General features: G+C 44.8%; 1 protein-coding gene across 4 annotated transcripts in view; it reads left to right on the plus strand.

Annotated features, from left to right (window-relative positions):
• Positions 1-21,237, plus strand: part of GAB3 (GRB2 associated binding protein 3) — a 65,031-nt gene that overhangs the window by 17,025 nt on the left and 26,769 nt on the right. The window contains exon 1 of one of the 4 annotated variants that reach the window (XM_041119092.1): positions 5,524-9,136. The exons of the other annotated variants lie outside the window; for them this stretch is intronic. The gene's annotated coding sequence lies outside the window, so the exon portion shown is untranslated. Of the gene's footprint in view, positions 1-5,523; positions 9,137-21,237 lie in introns of those variants that run through there. 4 annotated transcript variants of the gene reach the window in all.

The raw sequence follows: 21,237 nt of genomic DNA on the forward strand, positions 1-21,237 counted from the left end.
AGCTCTGGCTCTGCAAAAATACAAAAATTTCGCATTAGATGCAAGAAATGGTATGGGGAAGGGGCATGGGATTATTTTAGTGCTTCATTCATCTTCAAATTCAGTTGTATGTTATGGGTCTGATTTTGCACCTGATTTTGCACTCAAGAAAATCTTGAGTTCCCCTTTTAGCTGTCAAATAGGAATGAACACAGAATCAGCCATGGAGAAGGAGTCTTGGATTAAACAAATGCAAAATCCTAATCCAGCTCTTTTTCAACAGTTGGATTATTCTGCTTGATTTTAGTAAGAATTGAAATAAAAATAATGGAGAGGAGACTCAGGTTACAGGACCAAAATTAGCATTCAGAGAGATGGATAAAGATGTCCAATGGCATATTTAAAATACCAGAAGGTTAGTCTTCTACTGGATTTATTGAAAGATAAGTACCCAAATATCCCCAAATTCCTAGGCAGGTTTAAAACTGTCTTCATTTTTTTTTCAATAAATCATTGTGTAAATTATGTATATGGTAACTCCATGGTAGTAGCAGTGCAACATTAGTAAGCACTGTAATGCTCAACTTCTGTTAAGTAATAAGAAAGTTACAGAATAAAGTATGAACATATGTGATGGGTTTAAAAAAATGAGTTCAAACAATCAGTAAGACCAGAAGCTCTCTAAGTGCCAAATTATTGTTGCAGAAGTATTCTTTTTATCTATGGGTCATGATTTCCAAGAAACGAGTGAAAAATGTAAACACTTCCAAGCATTTGTCCCTTTGGGCACAGGGTGTATTAAACAACAACAACAAAAAATACTTCATGGACAGAAAAGAATTGTTGGCCAGGGCATTTCAGACAGAAGCCAATAACGCCTAACTTGGTGAACAAGCAAGAAGAAAAAACTGGCAAATGGTTTTATCCCCTGATTCATGGAAGTTCTCCATTCACCTGAGTTTTAAATTGAAGTCTCTTTCAATTTTAAAGAAACAAACTGGAAATCTTTTTCTGTAGTAGAATTCAAAGCAGGAGATGGTTGTGGTAATTACTGGCAAGCAAATAGTAAATACTCTCAGAGGTAAAAACCACAGAGCTGGAAATCATGCCTCTGCTAAGCTGGTCAGATTCTGTGCTTGATTACACTGCATGAATAAATTATTGGAAGACACATTTCAAGCTCTTTTTTCAGAAGTGAAAAAATAATCCAAATTCTTACTTTTGCAAAGCAGGGCAGAAATATCAGAAGAGTGTGGCATCATCAGTTTGCTGCATTATTGGTTTAGAGGTGCTCTTTTAAGTAATACAAGTACAAATATCCCATTACTCCCAGGCTAGATTGTAAGATTTGTAAGATTGTATAAGTTATTTAAGCACCTTAATCCATTTAGTTTTCTATGTCAGCTCTTTGATGTTGGTTTAATCCCACAATAAAAAGTTAATTGGTATATCAAAGATAGGCTGAGAATCCATGCTGATGGGGTGAATGAAAATTGGCAGCACCCAGTCTTTTGCTGATATGAACATTAAGTAATGGCACTAGGACTCTTTCATCTAAAACAGGAAGCATATTGGAATGCCATAAAAATCAGTAAGGTTGCTTTTTCTTTAAAATCTCCTGGAACCCAGCTGAGCAAATATTGCAACTTTTGGAGCTGCTGGCTGGCAATAGTAATGCTTCGTGTTTCACCTCAAGTCTTCATCTGTCCAACTTCTGCTCTGATTACACACAAAAATAGCTATGGCAGTGCCACAGAAAGGATCAAAGTCAGAGGAAAATTCTTTGAGTTGTACCTGGTATAGACCAAGACCATCAGAAACCGCAAATTTCAGGCAGTGTTCAGTGCAAAACCAGAAAGTGGCCAAGGCTTTTCTGTCTGTCGCAATCCTTAAAATTTCCCCAACAAAATACAGTTTGCTGGACAAGGAGTTGTGCTGTAAAAATCTGCCTTGTCTTCTTTGGAAGCTTTTTCAGTTTTCTTCCACATCTTACAGTCAATCCATCAGCTCTCTGGAAAGACTAGTTTTCAGCATACTTCCATAGTTTGAGACATTACGTTGGATCACTTATCTTTATCATGCACAGCACGGATGGTTTTTTTATGTGTCTGTTTATTCTTGTAACCTGCTGAAATAGAAAAGGAATTTTTCCCCTTGTTTCACTAAGGCCAGGATGCCATTCATCATCTTCCAGTGTGATACTGTTTTCTCCCTCTATGGTCTTCCCTCTAAATCAAAGTCTTTGGGAGCAGTAGAGGCACTTCCCTTGGCATACCCCTGGGAAACAGCTCCCTGGTATTTTGCAATGACTTTCTAACACAAACCTCAAGACAGCATCACCATATGATTCTTCCTGGGCTTTGTAAACTACTAAAAAAAAAAAATTTCTACTTAGGAAAGGCTTTTTTATCTGCAGAAGGATTAGATCAATCATTAAACTTTCTCACAAGTTCAGGTGTGTTCTTGTCTTTTACCATCTCTCTCAGCCTGTCTTCTAAAAGCCTCCTAAAAACATTGACACCACAGCAATGTCCTCTGAACGGCTCGCATCTACGCTACAGCCACACTTACTCTTTGGCTGAAAAAGGTCCATAAACTTATATTTTAGAATCTGATTACTTCTGACTGATTTAGCACCCCGTGCTTTTGTAACACAAATCTTTGTCCTGACCAGGGGGTATTTTACCTTCCAGTTGGCTTCATTTGAATGTAGCAGTTAGATCTAACATTTTAGTAACTGCATCAGCAGCACACAACCTGGTTGGGTTACTGACTGTGGCATACATGTTACTTTTTACACTGCATCCTAACGAGTCACATTTACAAACTGCTTCTCTGAAAAACATGGTAAGAAAGAGTCATAAGTGAAGGAGAAGAGTAGGAGTAATTCCGCATTCAGATCTAAATTTGTGTCAAGTGTGGGATGAAGTTTAAAATAAGAAAAGATAATAGTTGGGGTTCTGTTGTTTCTTTCCACCTTTTTTGAAAAGGCATTTTTGATCATACTCTTCACCTCTTTAAAAATGTAAATTCAAGTGATGGACCTTTGCTGAAGTGTTTCATGAGTTAAAATTAACCTTGAAAGTTAGCAGGAGGTGTTATTTGCTCTGCATTTATTTCTACTTTATTTTTTCGTATCTGACCAGAAATGGGTAGCATGCAAATGTATCTTTGTGGTTTAAACAAATAAGCCATGAAGTCTAAAAAAGGAAAGCAGTTACTGCTTTCTGTGTACAACCACTGCTTTCAGATGACTCTTTTGAATCTGCTAATGCCTGTGACTGTGGCTCCATTTTTACTCAAAAATATTCTGTGTTGTTGGGGTAGGAGGGACCAGAAGAAGGGATTTTACTAGTTTGGTTTTCTCCTTGAAGGGAACTCCTGCAGTATCCCTTCCCGGGAAATCAGCAAAGACCTGGGGAATGGCAGAAGGACGAACCTTGTCTTTCCCTACAGAACACAAAATATTTGTTATTCAAAATGTCAGTTAATCCGCAGTAGAAAGCTATAAAGGTTCCAAACACAGTGCCCATCCCCGAATGCCCCTGACAACATCCGTGGTTTTACAGTCGTCCTTTCTATGTGCTGTTCTCTGCACTGTTGCTGTGTGCAACACCCCGACAACAAGGGCAACACCTTAAAAGAAAATCTCTCTTCTCATTCAGGGCCACCCTTTTGGCGTACCGTGTGTGAGAATTATCTCAGCATTCGCAGGACAGAATTTCTCTCCTCTGTGCAACTCTGGCTTCAAGTCTGTAGACAGCACTTTGCATTGGTATGTTTTAATGAAAGCCAGAAGCAAACAATAACTTCACTATATTTTTCCTTTTCCTCTTTAGTGTATTAGTTTATTTTTGTCAACTTTTAGCTTTTGGATTTAATTTAGCTTAGATCGTTTTCAGTTAAAATGAGGCACATGGCTTTAGCAAATTGTGGGCTCTCACCAAGTTAGCTTTGCTGCTCCTGTTAGACATTTTTTTGGTCCTTGCTCTGCTGGAAGGTTTGATGCTTCCAGACTGGTGTTTTTCTCTCGTGGTTTATTAGTGAATCATAAAGGTCTTGCTCCACTGTATTCTCATTTATTTTATTTGCTGATGATACACATTTCATGGTCCTCTAGTTTAGCAAAATTATTTTTATAGAGAATAAATAAAACAGAAACACAACTGAAGGATCAATGACTGTTCTCTTTGTTTAAAATATATATTATTCTCTATATTCAGAGTTGTTAGGCATTCTTTGTACTTTTAAAGGTCTCCAGAGATTGGGTCAGACATACATAGAATTACAAGTCAAGCATTCTAAAGTTCAAACCACTTTGTTCTTTATTTGTGATTAGTCTGGTTTCTCACATTGTACTTCACGCCTTTGGTTTACGTACTTGGTAAATGTTTGGTTACTGAGCTGCTTTTATTTATAATACCGTAAAAAATCAAAATATATGGTAAATTTTGACTTTTTTTAGAAAGAGAGAAGAGTTGAAGAAACCCATTGTGCTGAAGCAGCAACACAATGCAGTCTTGCATAAGCAAATGTATTTCAGTTAAAAATAAAATATAAAATTTTTGAGACACAAGGTAATTAATTTGACTGCATTCTGGCTTCTTCTAGAAGAGCCTACCCCTTCCAACTTGGAAGTTTCTAATTACTGACACAGCTGAGAGTGAACTGACCACTGCTGCAGGCATAGGAAGACTGAAAGCGTAAAGAAGGTCTAGAGCTTGAACAAAATCCTTCTCGTAACTTAAGAAAATAATAGTGAGACTCCCTATAAAGAGCTCTCTGAAACATACGGATTATGAACACACAGAAAAAGAAAGATCAGTTCACAACATTCATACAGTCCATTAGCTTCAAACAGATTTACAAAGCGTGTCTGATGATACTCTGGTTGGGGTTTGCCTGTTATTCAAGGGAGCTGTGCAGAACCCACCCCTCAGCTAGCATCTCCCGTGGAAGTGGCGAGCATCTAACAGCATCTGCACGGAGCTTGTCTGGCTGAGCATCTTCTAGGTAGCTGAGAAATGTACTGCCTTGTTGTCCAGACTTAAATTCCTTTTCATAACTATAGGTAAAAAATAAGTGTGTGATTCAGAGTTTGGCTTCAGCTGACCCATGGGTCGAGCTGCTGTTGTTTGTTGTTGTAATTTCTATAGTTACACTGGAAGCACTCTGGGCATTTAGGTATTTTGACTGCCGAAAGCCAGAAATAACTAGTTGGAATAAAAGTGTTAATAGTCTGATGGCTGTGTGTGAGTCATAGCCACAGTGGCCTTTGAGACAAAGGAGAGATTGCTCTGAATACAGCAGTGGAGAAAGCCCTTCCTCTGTGCAGCCTTACACACTCATTGCAGGTCAAATTTAAACTTCTTTATTCAGCGCACAAACAGCTCTTCTATTTATACAGTCTGAGCTCCCATACCCCAAGATCCCTGTATCATAGAACAAAGAATCATAGAATCGTTTAGGTTGGAAAAGACCTTTAAGATCATCGAGTCCAACCGTTAACCTAACACTGCCAAGTCCACCACTAAACCCTGTCCCTAAGCACCACATCTACACGTCTTTTCAATACCTCCAAGGATGGTGACTCAACTACTTCCAAAGAAATACTTAAGGGATCATTGCAAGACTTGCAGAAGCAAACCCTGCCTTGCTCTCACTGCTGAATCCCAGGGAGATTTCTTCCCAGGCAGCTCCTGGACAGGGAGAGGTTAATCGTGCCTGCTGGTTTTGCATGGCCCACTTGCAAGTCAAAATTAGTGGGCATCCAATGTTCCACACCCAAGAAGGTTTCCGCGTACCTCTCATGCACGCATTCATGTATGCATTCATGTTAACTCGCCTCTCTGTGGTGCGTAGCTTTTGCATTAGAAGAGGAAGCGTCCTCTCAATTTCACTCTATACACAATGTGTGCGTTTCAAATACATACTGTGAAATAGCATTTTGCAGAAAGAAAACCTTCACTGTCTTTGAAGTGAGAAGGTGGTTAAATAGGAGCACATCACTTAGTCGGAGTCAAGATTCTCACTTCATCTTGCCAGGCGCTGCTGAGACTTTGGGCAGTGAAAATGGCAGGGAAAACTTGGACTATAGCCCAAAAAAATGTGGGCTCAATTCCTTAAAGTATTTTAGTTTAAATGAGGTCAAAGACTATTCCTGAGCTTGCTGTGAAGCATGTGCTTAAGTACCTTCTGGAACTGGGATCTAAACTTGGAGGGCAAATGATTTGGCTTTTTTTGGTACCCTCAGGAAACAGCCTGCGACAGAAGAGTTTCTGTCAGGTTGAATTTCGGAGATTAGATACTGACTGCCCTTACTTATCCTTTTGGACTTGAGAGATAGGGTCCTTCCTAATTGTGCTAACCATGCTGAAGTTTCAGGATCAAAGTGCTCCAGGGTGTTTGTTTGTTTGCTCTGTGCTCAAACAGCCCTTATCTCACATCACTTTTTGTGGGATTCAGTTAGAAAAACCAGTGACTGTTAACTTCACGCTTCTGCTTACAGCTCCCGACACGATCATTGCTCTGTAGACAGAGCAGATCGTGTTGAGTTTCGTTGTCACTGCGAAGATACAGTACCAGGGGCTGTGGCAGTACAGCGGCACAGCTTCCTGCTCTGTGGGCAAGCCTGGAACTAGGTCAAACAGCAAAAGCAAGTAATTGTTGAAGTATTAGAAGATGCGTATCTTCAGGAATGGGGCAGGGGGCTCTCAGCTCTGTAGCCAACCCGCAGACGATTTTTTGCAAAGAATTCCAGGAACTTCATGAGAATTCACATAGAAATTCAGGATAATCTAACATTTTTGCTGGCATGGAATTTGTCTGTTACTACGAGAGAGCATCGCGATGCAGAAGGACCGCACAGTGCCATGGTGTGGGATGCCTATCTGGGTTTGTGTCGCAGTGCAGCGTGCCTGTCTGGCCTTGTGTCGGAGACCCAGGAGCTCTAGATGGAAAAATAAACAAACCCTGGGATGTGTCGTGATGCGGCGTGCAACTGTGCAGAGAAAGAGCTGAGGTCTGAAGCAAGTCTGAGTAACAGGCTCTCTCTTCTGGGGCTTTGTTTTTCTGGTATAGTAGAGAAACAGCCTAAGTCTACAGGGACCTGAGCTGCAGTGTTTTGCATCTTTTTTGGTGGTGTTTATTTTGGGGATTTCTTGTTGGTTTTGGTATGGTAAGACTGCTCTCACACCTACACACATAACAATTATGTTATGCCTAGATAGACACCCTCATTGCTGGCCTACTTTACACTTGCTTACCAGTGCAAACTCTTACATATATACCATGACCTGGTCTTTTTAATGATAAAGTGGTATCAGGCATATTTGCATATTTGTTCTTAAATAAAATTCTGGATGTGTCTGAATTGTGACTGTAGTCACCAGCTCAGAGTCTGCTAACAGTGAGAGCAGGGGGGAAATCTACGCGTATGAGAAGCTCAAAAGAATCTGTTAACGTGCATTATTCTCATGGTCCTTGTGAAGATGGATGGTGGCTTTTTACTGTACAGCAAGCAAAATTATTGGGTTGAATTGTTGGAATTAAGGTGTGGTGAGAAAGACTAATTACTCAGCCCTCAGATGCCTTTTAAACTGTGGGTGAGTAGATGCCCCATGCTGTGATGGTCCGTCACTGCATTTTTGACGTATGTGATTGAGGGTGGAAAAAGAGCATTGCATGCAACACCATTGATCACAGGCTACACATTTTTTTCAGTCTGGGAGTACTAGTAATTTTATTTTTAATTTCAGTGGCTCCCCTCATGATACTTCCCCAAACTAGTCCAGTCACCTTGAAGAAGTTTTCCTATATAGAGCACTAATTCGCGTAGAGCAGTGATATCACTGGTTTTTTGTAATAATTTAAATGAGAAGGTAGAAATCTTTGAATTAAATTATAATTTCTTAATCTCATTTTTTTTCCACAGGTACTTTTTAATTTCTTTCCTTGAAATACACTTTCATTAGTTGTGGTGTAATGATTTACCACTGAATGGAGTTTTTAGAATAAATGGGGCACTTATTTTTGCTAACAGGGATACTCTATATCTGTCCATAAATATCTAGGCATTTGTGTAGCTTAATGCACAATTCCTCATCTTCTTCATGTTATAATTTTGATATTAAAGAGGTACCATTGTGGAAAGCTTTCTTTCCCCCAGCAGGGATTATTTTATGTGATTTGAAACAAGCTGCATTTGAATGGAATTGGAATTCAGTAAAAATGCACAAAAGCATTTACAAACTTTTAAAAAGTATTTTAAATTAATTAATTATGTGAAATTACCTACCAATAAGATAGGTGGTTTTTTCCGTGTTGAATTTTTCACTCGGTTTTGATTGCAGTTCTTTTTTTTTTTTTTTTTTTTTGTAAAAACATTCAAATACAAAATTCCAGTTTTCTTTGACACTACCTATTTAGAAAGCAGTAAGTGAAATACACAAAGGAGTCAGAACTTTAGTGCAAACTGATAAACTGCACAGTCCGGTACAACTTCCTTCTGCTATTTAGGAGAACTGCTGTGCACTGAAGCTCAAAGGCGTGATGTTACCCTTCTTACCACATTATACAATTACATTATAAATCACATATGCTGCTACATATCAATAACGCACCTGAATTCCCTTGAAGCTGAAAACCTGTGAATGATGTCCATGCACAGAAGTGTTAAGTATGTTGAACTTGTGTGTTAGTGCTTATTTGCAACAGAAATGTGACTTGGCTTTGGGACAGCTCTGCTTTTGCTGGGCAGGAAAAGCCAAATCTTTTCTTTCTTACCTGCTATGAAACACACTCAGAAAGAGCACAAATACAACGACCAGCCGCAGAGGTGGGGAGAGCTGTTGTCCCAGTCGTGTCCAAGCAGTGCCAAGCAGGGAGGGCTGACATCAGCAGCAAATATCTGCAGAGAGCCGACGGGGCTTATAGCCGCGCTGGCCTGGATACGGCCTGAGTATTCCCCAGTGCCAGGGATCCCCAGCTGGCACTGCTTGGAGTTTGTTGGCCAGAAGAGTGCAAAATTATCTTTTTCAGCCAAGGATCCTGCCCACCAGGGGATATATGTTCACTTGTTCAAAGGAATATCAGTAAAAGGCCAAGATCATTCCTACTCCAAATTTGAAGAAAAGAGTCAGAAGCGGCCAGTCTGCAGGTGAGTCACACAGGAAAACACTAGGACACATGACTTGTACATAGTGATTTTGCCTAGTGATGAGTAAAATACAAGAAACAACTAAAAGCTTGCTTCGAAAAGCCTTTGTTTGAAGTACACGGTTCCTTAATTCTTTGGGAGCTCTCAACAGATCTGCCGAATGACAAGAGACCATCTAGGTTAGGTCCTACCTTGCCTTTACCAGCAGCAGCACCGTGTGTCAGAGCTGGTGTGTGGAAGGACAGTAATGACAGCTTGAGTGCCGAACAGTTATGTGAAAGCTTTATCTAGGGCTTAAGATGGAGCATGTCCTGGCTGCACGGGCTGGCTCTTATTTACCTGGGAGCAACTGGAGCTCTTGTAAGTGCCATTACAAATTCCAGTGCACTAGTTGCAATTGTAAACTCCTTGGATCAAAACCCGTCTTTTTTGGTTTTAATATTTTTGTCTAATGCAGCAGGATCATGGATGAAGGCCGTCAAGGCCATTACAATACCATGTTTGCATCTAGCCCTTTTTTGGATTCCCAGGGATGCACGGGTTTGTCAGACTGAGGTATTAGCTTCTTTCATGATCGGCAAGAGAGCGGTCTGGTGCCTTTTTCCAGGTGTCCCCCCACCCCAGCCAGTGCCAGAGCCGTCAGCCTAGCAAAGGTGATGAGGTTCCTCGTCCTCTTCAGCCGAACAGTTATGCTGAAAACATCTGATCTGGCAATGTCACTTTTAAAGGCTGCTAAAGTAATGAAAAAGATGCAGAAGACTGTTAAAGGTGCAGGGAAAGCAGAGCAGTCCTCCCTCACCTCAGCCACGCGTCTGCCCAGCATCACTGACTGCACTGGCTGCGGAGGCAGAGGAAAAGCTGCAGGAGGAGGAGGGGGTAGCTTGCACAACTATTACTTGCTCTCATCGTCCCAAAGGATCAATTTTCAGACCATTACCTACTTTCCCACACATGCGGACACACATACCTCACTGATCTAGAGAGGATTTGTAAGCTAGCATCTGAGGAATAACTATCAATATACAGACAACATTTGCTTTAGGGGTTGTTAGTGGTTCTCCAGTAACGGCTGATGCTGAAACCCAGAAGCAGCACAGGCCCGGTTGTCGTACTGGAGACAATGTACGGTGCTATCAGCTTATTTTTCTCTAAGGCACATGCGGTGTCTTTGGGATCTTTTAAATCTGTCTTCAGCTTAGTCACAGAGCAGAGGCTTTCTCCGTTCCTAAGCCAGCCCGACAGACACAGCTATCTAGCGAGCCAGACTAGCCCTCTCCAGCACAATCGCAGGAAGTTATTCCAAGCCTCAGACAAATCCCATTTCTATCTCTGGAAGAGTAAAAGGTCAAAAAACACCAGGCTGTAGCTCTGCCAGCAATAGCAGCCCCAGCCGCTGCAGCACGTTGCGGGGCTGAGCGGAGGGGAGCGCCAGCCCAGCGGCCGCGTCCTGCCATGGCTCTGCCCTCCTGGCAGGCCTGGTGGCTCCTGCCCACACGTCTCCAGGAGGAGGTGGAGGTGCGTGGGGCTCCGAAAGGGCTTCAGGGGCTGCGCCAGTCCACAAGCAACCCTGGGAGAGGGAAGAAGGAAAGCGTAACTACAAGGTTACCAAAGCAGACTTTCTCTGGGAGCCGGTGGAGCCCTCTGATCCCGCTTACCATATTACTGTTGGCGTCCAGCCACATCCCCATCCTCTCCCAGCAAAAGGCAGCTTAATTAGCACGAGTCCGGATTAGCTCTTGCCCTCTGCTTGCAGTGTACTAGCAAAACAGGAGGTTTCTAGGGCTCTCTGCAATTCTCTAGCAGCAGCCAGGTGCTCCAGAGCCAGCTCTCCAAGCTGCCCTGGCCTGGCCGTGCCCACCACGCAGTGCTTTGGACACTTTGCTGTAGCAGTGGCCGCTCCTGCAGTCAGAGCAGGGACATGAGGCATAGTCTTTCATCATTCCTCACTGTTCTCATAGGATTTCAGTAACGGCCTCTTCCCTCCTGTTGCTTCGCTGGCTCCTCTGCTTGGCGTTAGCAAAGAAGATACCTCATAACAATGCATACAATGGCCAGCCCTCGGTCGGATGATTCAGAGGGCGATGGGGCTACTCCACCCATAGTAAAAACTTGGGTCTGATTTTGAGAAACCCTTGCCTGAGGAGCTGGGAGGACTGTCGTGCCTCCCTGATCCCGGGCCAGCGGTTTGCTATCAGCGCTCTGCGGGCTGTGGTGATGTGAACCGCTGGGGACGGAGCTGCTCCTCGCTGAGGTTCTTCCCGCTGAGCTGAAGAGCCCAGTCCTTTCTCTGCATGATCCCCGCACTTCATTTTTTATTTGTCCTTTTTCCTTCAGCTTTCCTGCTCCTCCCATTCCTGTCCTTCCAATTTTCTTGCCCGTTTGGGGCTCCCCTACTCTCCCTTTGTAGCTCTCACTTTAACTCTCCTTTTGAAAACACTTACTATTGCTCTACTTTTGCTGTCCTCCTAGGACATAAACACTCTCAAAATTACCCATTTAAACACAGCCCTCATCCCTTCTCCTGTCGCTACCTGCAAGCGCCAGCAGGCCTGTGATGATACCCACATGCTGTCGCTCCTAAATTAACCAGGCAGGAGTCTAAGTGACAGAACCAGGGGGCAAAACATTGCCTGCCAAAATAGAAGTGGATTTGAGACCTGTTAAACAAAGAGACCTGCAGTGGCCTGTGGCTCCTGTGTGCGTGCGCAGAGCTGCAGAGAACAGCGCTTACAAACAACGGTGGCTAAGGCCTGCGTTGGTGCTGATACGGCTGTGAGCTGCGTCCTTGCTGGTGTGGCACGCCGGCACCCGCTGGCACCCAGGTACCTCGTGTGGCCTGGAAATGTGTTTCAGTCACTTGCTGAAAAACCTCGCAGCTCTGCTCCCCACCAGTGCCGGACAGCTTACTCTCCTCCAGGATACTGTATTCTTTATAAATAGGGCTGAACTGATCCGCACGGCTCCTGAACACCACATCTCAACTGAGGGCAGCAATAGGGAAAGTCTTATTTGTTTTTCTCTAATAGACTGAACACTGTGGGTTCAGCCCGGAGCCGAGGATGTTTCATACGGTTTCTTTGTTGTAAATCTGTCTGTCTCCACACCCTCCCTAAGACAAATGCTTTGAGCAGTGGTTTCTTTGCCAGTGCGAAGGCACTGACTGTCAAGGATCTGCACCCTTTGAAGCAAGCTGAAAGCAAATTGTTGGGCACAAACCTTCAGTTATTTAACCGTTCTGCAGCTGGGGCATGGCTGGTGGGAAGAGGAAGAGAATTCGGCGTTGACTGGGAAGGGAGTGCAGTGCCTTCCACACAGCCAGGAGAGCCCTGTCGATTAACTCTGCTTGCACGTTCAGCTGATCAGGAAATGGTTATATCTGTGGAGAATTTGGAGTTTTTATGTGTCTACTTTGTGGTTTGAGCAGATCTCAGTGTATAAGACTGTCTTGGCATTTCTGCTGTTAGTTTCTCTGTTTTCATGGATCACTCCCATGGGATTAGAAGCAATAAAACCCACTTAAAAACTGAAAATGAGGTTATATGATTTCAAAAATCAGCAGAGGAACTCCAAGCCAGCCTGAATTTCACTTCAGCTCCTGTTTTGCAGTTCAAGTTGACAGCATCATGTTAGCATTAGCATCAGCCATGCTTACATTCACTTCCTTCTGAAGCATATGCAAGCACTGCAGACTATGCAGAGGACTGTACACTTTCAGTTTTGAAGATTTGTAAAATTTGGGCCGGGCGAGGTATGGTTTTAAGACCAACGGACAAACTCTTCCCATCAGAGGAAAGCAGAATGCAGAAATCGTGGTCATTACCGAGGTCAAGAGGGGGCCCTTCACCCCGACGCAGCGCGTGGCCTCGCCAGCTGGTCGGGATCGCACCGTCCCGGGGAGCCCTGCAGCCTCACCAGGGCTGGAGCCAGATGTGCTTCAGGTGCCCCAGATGTGCTTCAGATGCTCCCCCCATTTCAGGGCACAGGGGGAGCAAATGTACAGGTATTTACAGCAGGGCAGAAGGTATGTAGGTGACCGTTGCACAGAGCTGGTGGCACTGACCTGCCGTGACCGGCTACGAGGGGCTGCCCAAGGCGCAGGGGGCTGTGAAGGCATCGTCACGCACAGGCGCTCGAGAGAGGCAGGGTAATGGGGAGGAAAGGGGGTGGCCAAGGAGCTGGTGGGGCTCATTCCCCACTTTCTTGCAGACTTGACATAGGAGAGGGCGGCCGGGTGGAGGCCAGCATCGTGCTCGCGGGACACAGCAGCCTGGGTCCGAAGGATCCCTCGTTTCTTTAGCTGCAGACGCCAGGAGGGTGCCCGGAGGCACCTTTCCCTGCGGCAGCATCCCATTTACCTCCAGGGAGCACTGATGCCATATGTTTCTCCATTGCCGGTTCATTCAGCGCCGGCAGCAGAGCGGGTGGGACATCCCCACACAACAGCAGTCCAGCCTCGATGTCTTCTCCTCCTCTCCGGTCCTTTCCCTCGCCACCTCCAAGGAGCCCTGGTGCTCCCACCCTGACCGGGGCATGCAGCAGGGAGGCAGCCGGCAGCACACACGCAGAAAATGATGCAGTCACAGACTGCATCCACGTCCTCACTGCTCCTTGGTGACTTCATTTTCTGGGTGTAGCTCAGTGCAAAAACCACAAAAAAAAAAAAGGGATAGGGAAGGGAGGAGAAGAGACAGAGAAGAAGTTGCAGAAAAGCAGAAATAAACGCTGTAGTTTTGAAAATGACTGTGGAAAAACCCAGCTGGCTCGTTATCCTCACTTTTGTAACAGTAACATTGATCCTATTTCACCATCCCACAAGCACATATTCTTCTGATAGTTTTACAGTTTAAAAAAGATTGAGAACCGGATAAGCTGCACAACACCATTGCCTTCAACCACGTTTACCAGTTTACATTTACGAAGAATCTTTTGTGTTTCGTAGATTAGTGTGCTGACAGGTTGAAAAATGATAGAAAGGGAGCTATTACCCTTCTCCCACATTGCTCATATTTAAGTTATTGCTGAGCACATTAATTGCACGTTGTTCCCAATAGATCAAGCTGAACTTTCATTTCTGAAATCTGTTTTTACTCCCAAACTGTTCCACTATTTGTGGAGGTTGGCAGAGAGTTTTACTCCTGCTGTACTTGCAAAAAATCTGCATTACAAAATACTGACAACTGGCCGAAGGTAACCCCAAAGAGAAGGCACCTGCTCAGGAAAGCCGGCCCATCCTTTTGCAGGCTGCAGCTTCACAGAGGAACCGACACATTTTGGCTGTGCCCGAAGAGCCCAGCAGCGTGCAAGGGCAGGCTTGCCAGCTTCCTCCAGCCTGGGCTGCTTTGGGGCAAGCCGCAGCACTCGAGTCTGTCGTGACGCTGATATCACGGAAGTGTCATCGTGCCATCGGTCACCTCGCAGCAATGAACCGCTCTGGACGTGAAATCCATGGGGTTCTACAGAAATGAGCGCTTTTTTTCTTTCTCTCCGTCCCATTTGGGGAGCCGTCGTCGCCCGCCCTGGCACCCGGCAGCCCTCCCAGGATTTCACACGCACGGGACCTGGCCCTTCGTGGCACGGTTTGGACCGCAGCCGGCTGGTGAGGAGCAGCCCTGCTCCTGCCCTTCCCTTTCCCCGTGGCCGGAGCGGGGAACCTCAGACCCTCGCACCGACGCAGGCTCAGGGTGGATAGTTGGGAGGCAGAGGTAGATGCACAGCCGGGCAGGGCAATGCAGTGCCTCGCACCTCATCATTTTAGTGCCACGTTGAATTTGGGGTTACCACACCATGGAGAGAGCAGGACACTACCCAGTACTAGGTTGGGTACTGAGTGACACCAGTCTGCTGCCCACAGGCCAGCAGGTAGGAAGCTGGTTTGGAGCATCCTGAACTTTCTGCCTGGGTTGTCCACTGCTGTGGCCACCTGAAACCCAAGCTGTCCAGGCAAAGCTGGTGTTTGGCAAGTCTGGGGGATTTCCTAGGAAATAAATCACGGTACATAGCTGTTTTTAATGCTGCTGTGATCAGAGCGCAAGCCTGTAAATATAAAGGGATACCAGAATTTGGAGTGTTAAGGATAAAGTGTGCAGTGTGCCAAATGTAATTGTTTTCCTTTTGCAGCCTGTTATATTCAGATGTTGAGGAAATGATTTAATATTTCTGAACATGTTGTGATTTCACCGTTTGGTTCAGCAAGGGAAGTTTGAGAAGTCATGCAAATTAAGATAAACATTAAATATGCTGTTAGTACTTTATTTGCCATGCTGAAAGCGGTGCTATACAGGGTATGCCAGCCCAGGGCATGTAGATATCTACACATCAAGACAAAAGTTGCAGCAGTAACAGGGGACTGAAAAAACTTAACCTATATGTGACTCAAAATTGGAAGGACCGGTCTCAGGAGGTGAAAAGAGAAGGGACTGAGGATGAGCGATACAGCTAAGGACCGGGGCGCACAGTCCTGAGCCTGTGCCAGAGGCAGCTGGGTTTGCGCCTTGGTGCTCATTCCCAGCTCCATCGGAGCATTGCGCTCAACGGGCCGGTGTGAAGTAGGCAGAGCATGAAACGATACACTGAGAAAAAAAGCACGGGTCTGCAGAATTTCACAGGCATCGTTGCCTTCCCACAGCGGAGCGGAGAAATGTGTAGTTATCTCCTAAGCATGGGAAGTTTACATGATGAATGTTTGGATACTCCAGCTGACTTTAACCAGCTGACTTTGTGAAACGCACCTAAACCGTGAAGGAAAGCGGAGCTCACAGGGTGTTATTTCTTCAAACTCTTAGCCCTGCAAACCCTGTTTTCTTGGATGAGACGCAGGGCGCAATGGCAACAAAAACAATCCCGACAACTCAGAGAGAATTCTTAAACAAACAAAAGAAAACCTGGCAGAGGGCGCATTGTTTATATTCTTCCTAACATTTATGTATTTTAAAATAAAAAATGACTGGCAGTGGATGCTGTATATTATGAGCCGTATGAGTGATGACCACTTTTCCACAAACTAAGGAGAATGAAAAAATAATTCTAAAAATGTTTAAAAACCAGCTCAGCCTCCTGTGAAGTGTAAAGCAGAGATTAATTTAAGACAGCTTTTAAAAAAGAAGAAAACCCAGTTCTGCAAATGTTACACTGCCTAGCAGAATACTTAAGGGTAAACCAAGACAATTTAGTTGGTGAGAAGACAGCTGAAAACAGCAGAACTGCAATCAAAATAGATTTTTAAATTCCTTAGCGTATCTGGTTTTCCAATATTGTACTTTGAAATGAGCAAATGGGTGTAAAACCAACTGTTGAGCACTTCCAGCCTCCTTCAGTGTTGTTGAGGTTCAGCTCAACCCCCTCTAGAGCTAGCATAGGCCATCTATTATACCCACCAGTAATAAGCATTTGTATTTACATATATGCGATATAGGAACAGACTTCATCCAACGCATTTCACCATGTGTTTTGGTTTGTGTCTTACCCACACTCTTAGTGTACTCTTTAATGCAATTATGATATTTACTAAATAGGTCTGACAAATAACTCTTAGTTTATAATCTTGTTTGTTTTCTGTAAATATTCAGTGAGGGAATCTGGCCGGTGATGAGTGGCTTCGGCTGAGCGTCTGAATCACGCAGCACTGTTCCCAGTTTGAGACTGGAGAGACCCAATTTCTTGAATTTGTGTTGCAGTGTTGAAGGCAGCCTGTGTGTAACCCACAAAAACCAGGTTAGACGCATGAAGGGAGAGTTCATCTTCTGATGTGGTTGACAGAAAGGCTCCTCGTCAGTCCAGAGGCAGATTTTCTTTATCCAGATAATTTCTTCATATCATGTTTCCATTTTTGGGAATCTCTGCATTTCTCAGAGCTTCCTGTCAAGAGAAGGACCTGGCCCCCTCAGAGCAAATGGGAGCTTTGCCATTTGCATCACTGGAGTTTAAATGTCACCGCAAAGGCCGGGTGGCTCCCATGGGACTGATTTCAAGCCAATACATAGATCTCAGCAGAGATCTTCAGAGTCTGTATAGCTAGGAGCATGCACTGAAATCAGTGCCCTCTTCCACATGCCTAAATCCAGAGCTCATCTGGATACTAGATAGTTGCTGTTACGATATTGGACCTATTTCTGTTTTTCTTTCTGTCTTTGTACATATGTCCAGAGAGGTTGGTTCTTATTTTCAACAAATGTGACCTGCTCTCTAAGACGAGTCCTCCCACACATGTGCACCTCCTCCCTGTTTTTCTGCTTGCCTCCTGCACACTTCCTTTCTCCAGGCAATTTTAGGAGTAAAATGAAGGGCAACGGTCAAAGCCTTTGCAGCGTGTAGCCATGAATTCAATAAGGATATAAAAAAGAACAGTCCAGATTTGGCCCAAAGTGGATGTGGAGGATATGCCTTTTTACTCCTGTGCGCACCAAGCTGGGAGATCAGCTGAAGTGCTGAGCAAAACCCAGAACGCGGGTTCATTTCCCTACATTGAACCACATTGTTATGATCAGGCAAAAGTGTTACAGCGTAAACATTTGCGGCTTTTATTCTGATCCTGCTGGCTACTCTGGTTTTCTTCATTAGGTCTGACAGCGTGTTGTTGAAGGGTTTAGTTTAAAAAAAAAGAGCGGTGTTGTGGTCCCCTACTCAAAAGAGTCACTTTGCCCAATTTCCTGTTTATGTTCCTTCTCTTCGGAGCCGTCGCATCATGTGAGTACAGACAGTTATAGATAGGCTGCATGACTGTTGCTGACCTCACACCACATGTTCAGTTAACAAGGTGAAACAGCAAAATTTGTTCTGTTTGTGTAAAGAATACTGAGAAAACTGCCAGTTCCAAGTAAAATAGAGGGAGAGGGACTCCCGATAGCCCGAGGCAGGGCGCAATCTCCAGGCAGTTCTTTCTGGTCTTTAACTGCTTTGCACATCTGTATTTACGTCGTGCTTGCGAGTTACAAGAAAGGGGATTAGCCCCAACCCTATTTCTTTCCTTAGCGAAGCAGGTTTGGAGTCCTTCCATAAAAGCTATTAGTTTAGCCAATTTGCTCAAAATTTGTCCAAACTTCAGTCCCTTTGGTATATACATTTTCCTATACTTGCTTCCAAAAATGACTGAAAACGCCTGTGACTTAGCTAGCTTCAGTTATCCAGTAGATGATTATACCCAGCATTTGTATTTCAGAACTGTTGTTCCTTAAACAACCTGGGAGCAACCTGACTTTTATTAAATCTGAAGGATTTGTGCAGAGCCTTCTTAAGATTATGCAAGACTTAGATTAAAGCCATTCTAAGAAATCAAAATTTACCTCTATTCAAGATTGTATCTTATTACTATGTTGGTATTAAAGACTTTATTGTGAACGAGTCAGAAAGATCTTAAGGGTTTCCAGGCCATTTTACACAAGTAGTTTTCCTGTAACAGTAGGAATCCCTATTGTGCAGCATGAGGTTTCAGTGGCACTTTTCCCACTAACAGTAAATGAAGTTACATTGTTAAATCCAGGAAGACCTGTGTCAGTGTGGTAGTTTCTCCTTTCTCCCTGTTTTCAACTCATTTCTGTAAAAAGCCCAATCCTGCATCCTGAGAAATCAGAATTTCATTTTCTAACTGACCAGAGGAGTGGCACTAAGCCAGACCAGCAGTTTTCTGTCCATCAGCCTCTGCCACCTTAAAGAGGTAAATAAGGATTTCAGGTGGAAAAGTTGCACCATAGATTGGTCAAAGCCAAACACACAGATGTGACTGCGTACCTGTGGGCGTATGGATAAGCACCCTGATTATCAGGAACACAGCGTAACTTCAGAGGCAGGTGTATCCCTGTGACAGGTGAACAAATCACAACATATGCAGCATGTAATGATCAGGTACCAGCTGTCAAGTGCTTTAGGATTTAAAGGTGAAAAAAATCAATCCAGAAATTTAAGCTGCGTTCAGGATCATAATAATGTCATTTTAGATACTACACATAAACATGCTGTGAGGGAATATGGAACTAAAACTCTTGGCTAGCTGGCAAGGCTGTAAACATCCTCATGTAAAGAGTCCTGCCTGTAAGTCTTCACTGTCAGGGAGCTTAAATGCCTGCAAAACTGTAGCAGCAGTCAGAAGGTGTCATTTGGGGGGCAGCTTGAAGGAATTAACGTTTCATAGTGCCTGCCCTCAGGAAGGCAAAAATGTGCTGGAGGAGAGGAGGGCTCTGGGTGGGAGGAGATCCTTGAATGGCTTTAATCACTTCAGTGCTGTCTTCTGCTGCTGGGACCTCTACTTTGAGCCGTGACCTACTTTACATCCCCACTAAAAGTGAAAACGACAGGCAAAATGAAACAGAAAGGAGGCTGTGAGGATGCTCACGATGGGAGTCAGTGCCCACCCCTGGCTGCCCCAGCAGTTTGATACCCCCCACCCGGCACCGTGGACGCTCGGGCTGCAGCATGCAGGGATTCAGGTGGGACGGGGTCCGCCTGCCTGCCCCGGACAGGGGCAAGGCCAGCTGGCCAAAATACAGCTTCCCTTCACCCGGGGCTTTTGCTCACCCATTGCAGGATCATTTTGTTGAGAGCTGGTGGCCCAGTGGAAGCGCTGGCAGCCCGGGCAGCGGGTGGCCAGCGCGGGGCCAAGGCTGCCCTGACAGCGGCTGCCTGGGCTCTGCCCCACCTGGAGGCTTCCCGAGCTTGTGAGGATCTCACACTGCAGCTGGCTTGCTTTTCCTCAGCTTGATTTTTCATCGGTTCTCCAGATCCCTTTGGGCGCTGCTTTATAATGATGCCGAGTCACAAAAATTTCAGTTGCTTCCTGAAAGCGTGTGAGACTGACTTTACTGTCTTGTTAGTCCCAATGAAACACAGCCAAGTGCGGTGGGGGAGTTACTTTATTTATTTATTAATACCAACTGTGTCTTTTTACTGGCGCCCTGCAGATGCTGTCGAGATTGCTGGCCGGCCCTGGTCGCTTGGTGCTCCTGACAAACCCCACTCAGCCACAAGCCTCTCCCTGGGAGGTGCAGCCCTCCAGGGCACGGCTGGGTTTCTGCCCTGTGGTGGCAGTTGGCTGTAATTTCATAATAACTGATCCTTATGCTTTCTATAAATGAGCTCAAAGGGGCCTGCGCATATTTGCAGGGCAGCTGTTAACAACAAAAGCTCCGAGCTTTCAGCACCACTGCTGTCAAAATAGGAGGAAGAATAGAGAAGTCATGCCCTGGGATGACAATGGGGAGGGTAGCTTATTTACTTCATGCCTGTGTCAGGGTTTCACTGTTCAATGAATCCACTGAAGTAGGATTGCCATCCTGCCATCCCTTCTTCCGTGTTTTGCTGTTGTGGATTTCACAGGTAAGGCTTTATCGGCCTGGAGGCATTTCTGTAGCCGTGGGACGCTAGGAAGCGGTGAGCTCTGTGACCGTGTGCCCCAGGGCAGGCAGGCAGGCAGTGCTGTGAAGCCATTTGACACGTTGCAGTCCCCCCAGGCGACAGGGAGCCACTGTGTTTTTCTGGTGTGGCAGGGCTTGTTGTAGCCCAGATCAAAGCCGGTGAATTCTTTCCCACAGCAAGATCTTGCGGGATGAGATGCCCCGTCAGCATCTTCCCCTGCAAAGCTCAGGGACCCATCCCGGTGGCACGGCCGCAGCACCGGAATTTCTTTTCGGCGGGAGAGCCCCTTGAGACCCACCTGGCAGGAGCCATGGGGAAAGCGAGGAGAGGACAGCAGTGCTGCTCCCCTTTAGCCAGCAGCGTCTTGTCCAGCAATTCCTACTTGCACGAGGAGTAAGGGGATGCTCTGTCACCTTGCCAGTGTCCTCGGAGGAAACCTCTAATCAAAATGTTTGTGAGAAGCACAACTCCTAAGAGTTTTTTTACTGCTCTGACTAAAGGATCGGGGACATGAGTGAAATGACATTTTTCATCCAAGCATCTGCCTCCTACCTCCCTCCCCAAAATGCAGTGGTGTTATTATTAATTTTACTTTCAGAACTTCTTTTCTTATCTTCCACAAGGTTTTTAAGAACTTATAACTCCCAAGTTTTTGGGTCACTATGACTTTGACCCTTCACGCCCAAATGAACCCATTAGCTTTACAAAGAATCTGCATGTTTATTAAATAGCAGTGACTCATTCTGTAGTAGATGTTT

This window comes from Aquila chrysaetos, chromosome 21, assembly GCF_900496995.4.
Source record: "Aquila chrysaetos chrysaetos chromosome 21, bAquChr1.4, whole genome shotgun sequence".
NCBI classification, from domain to species: Eukaryota; Metazoa; Chordata; class Aves; order Accipitriformes; family Accipitridae; genus Aquila; species Aquila chrysaetos.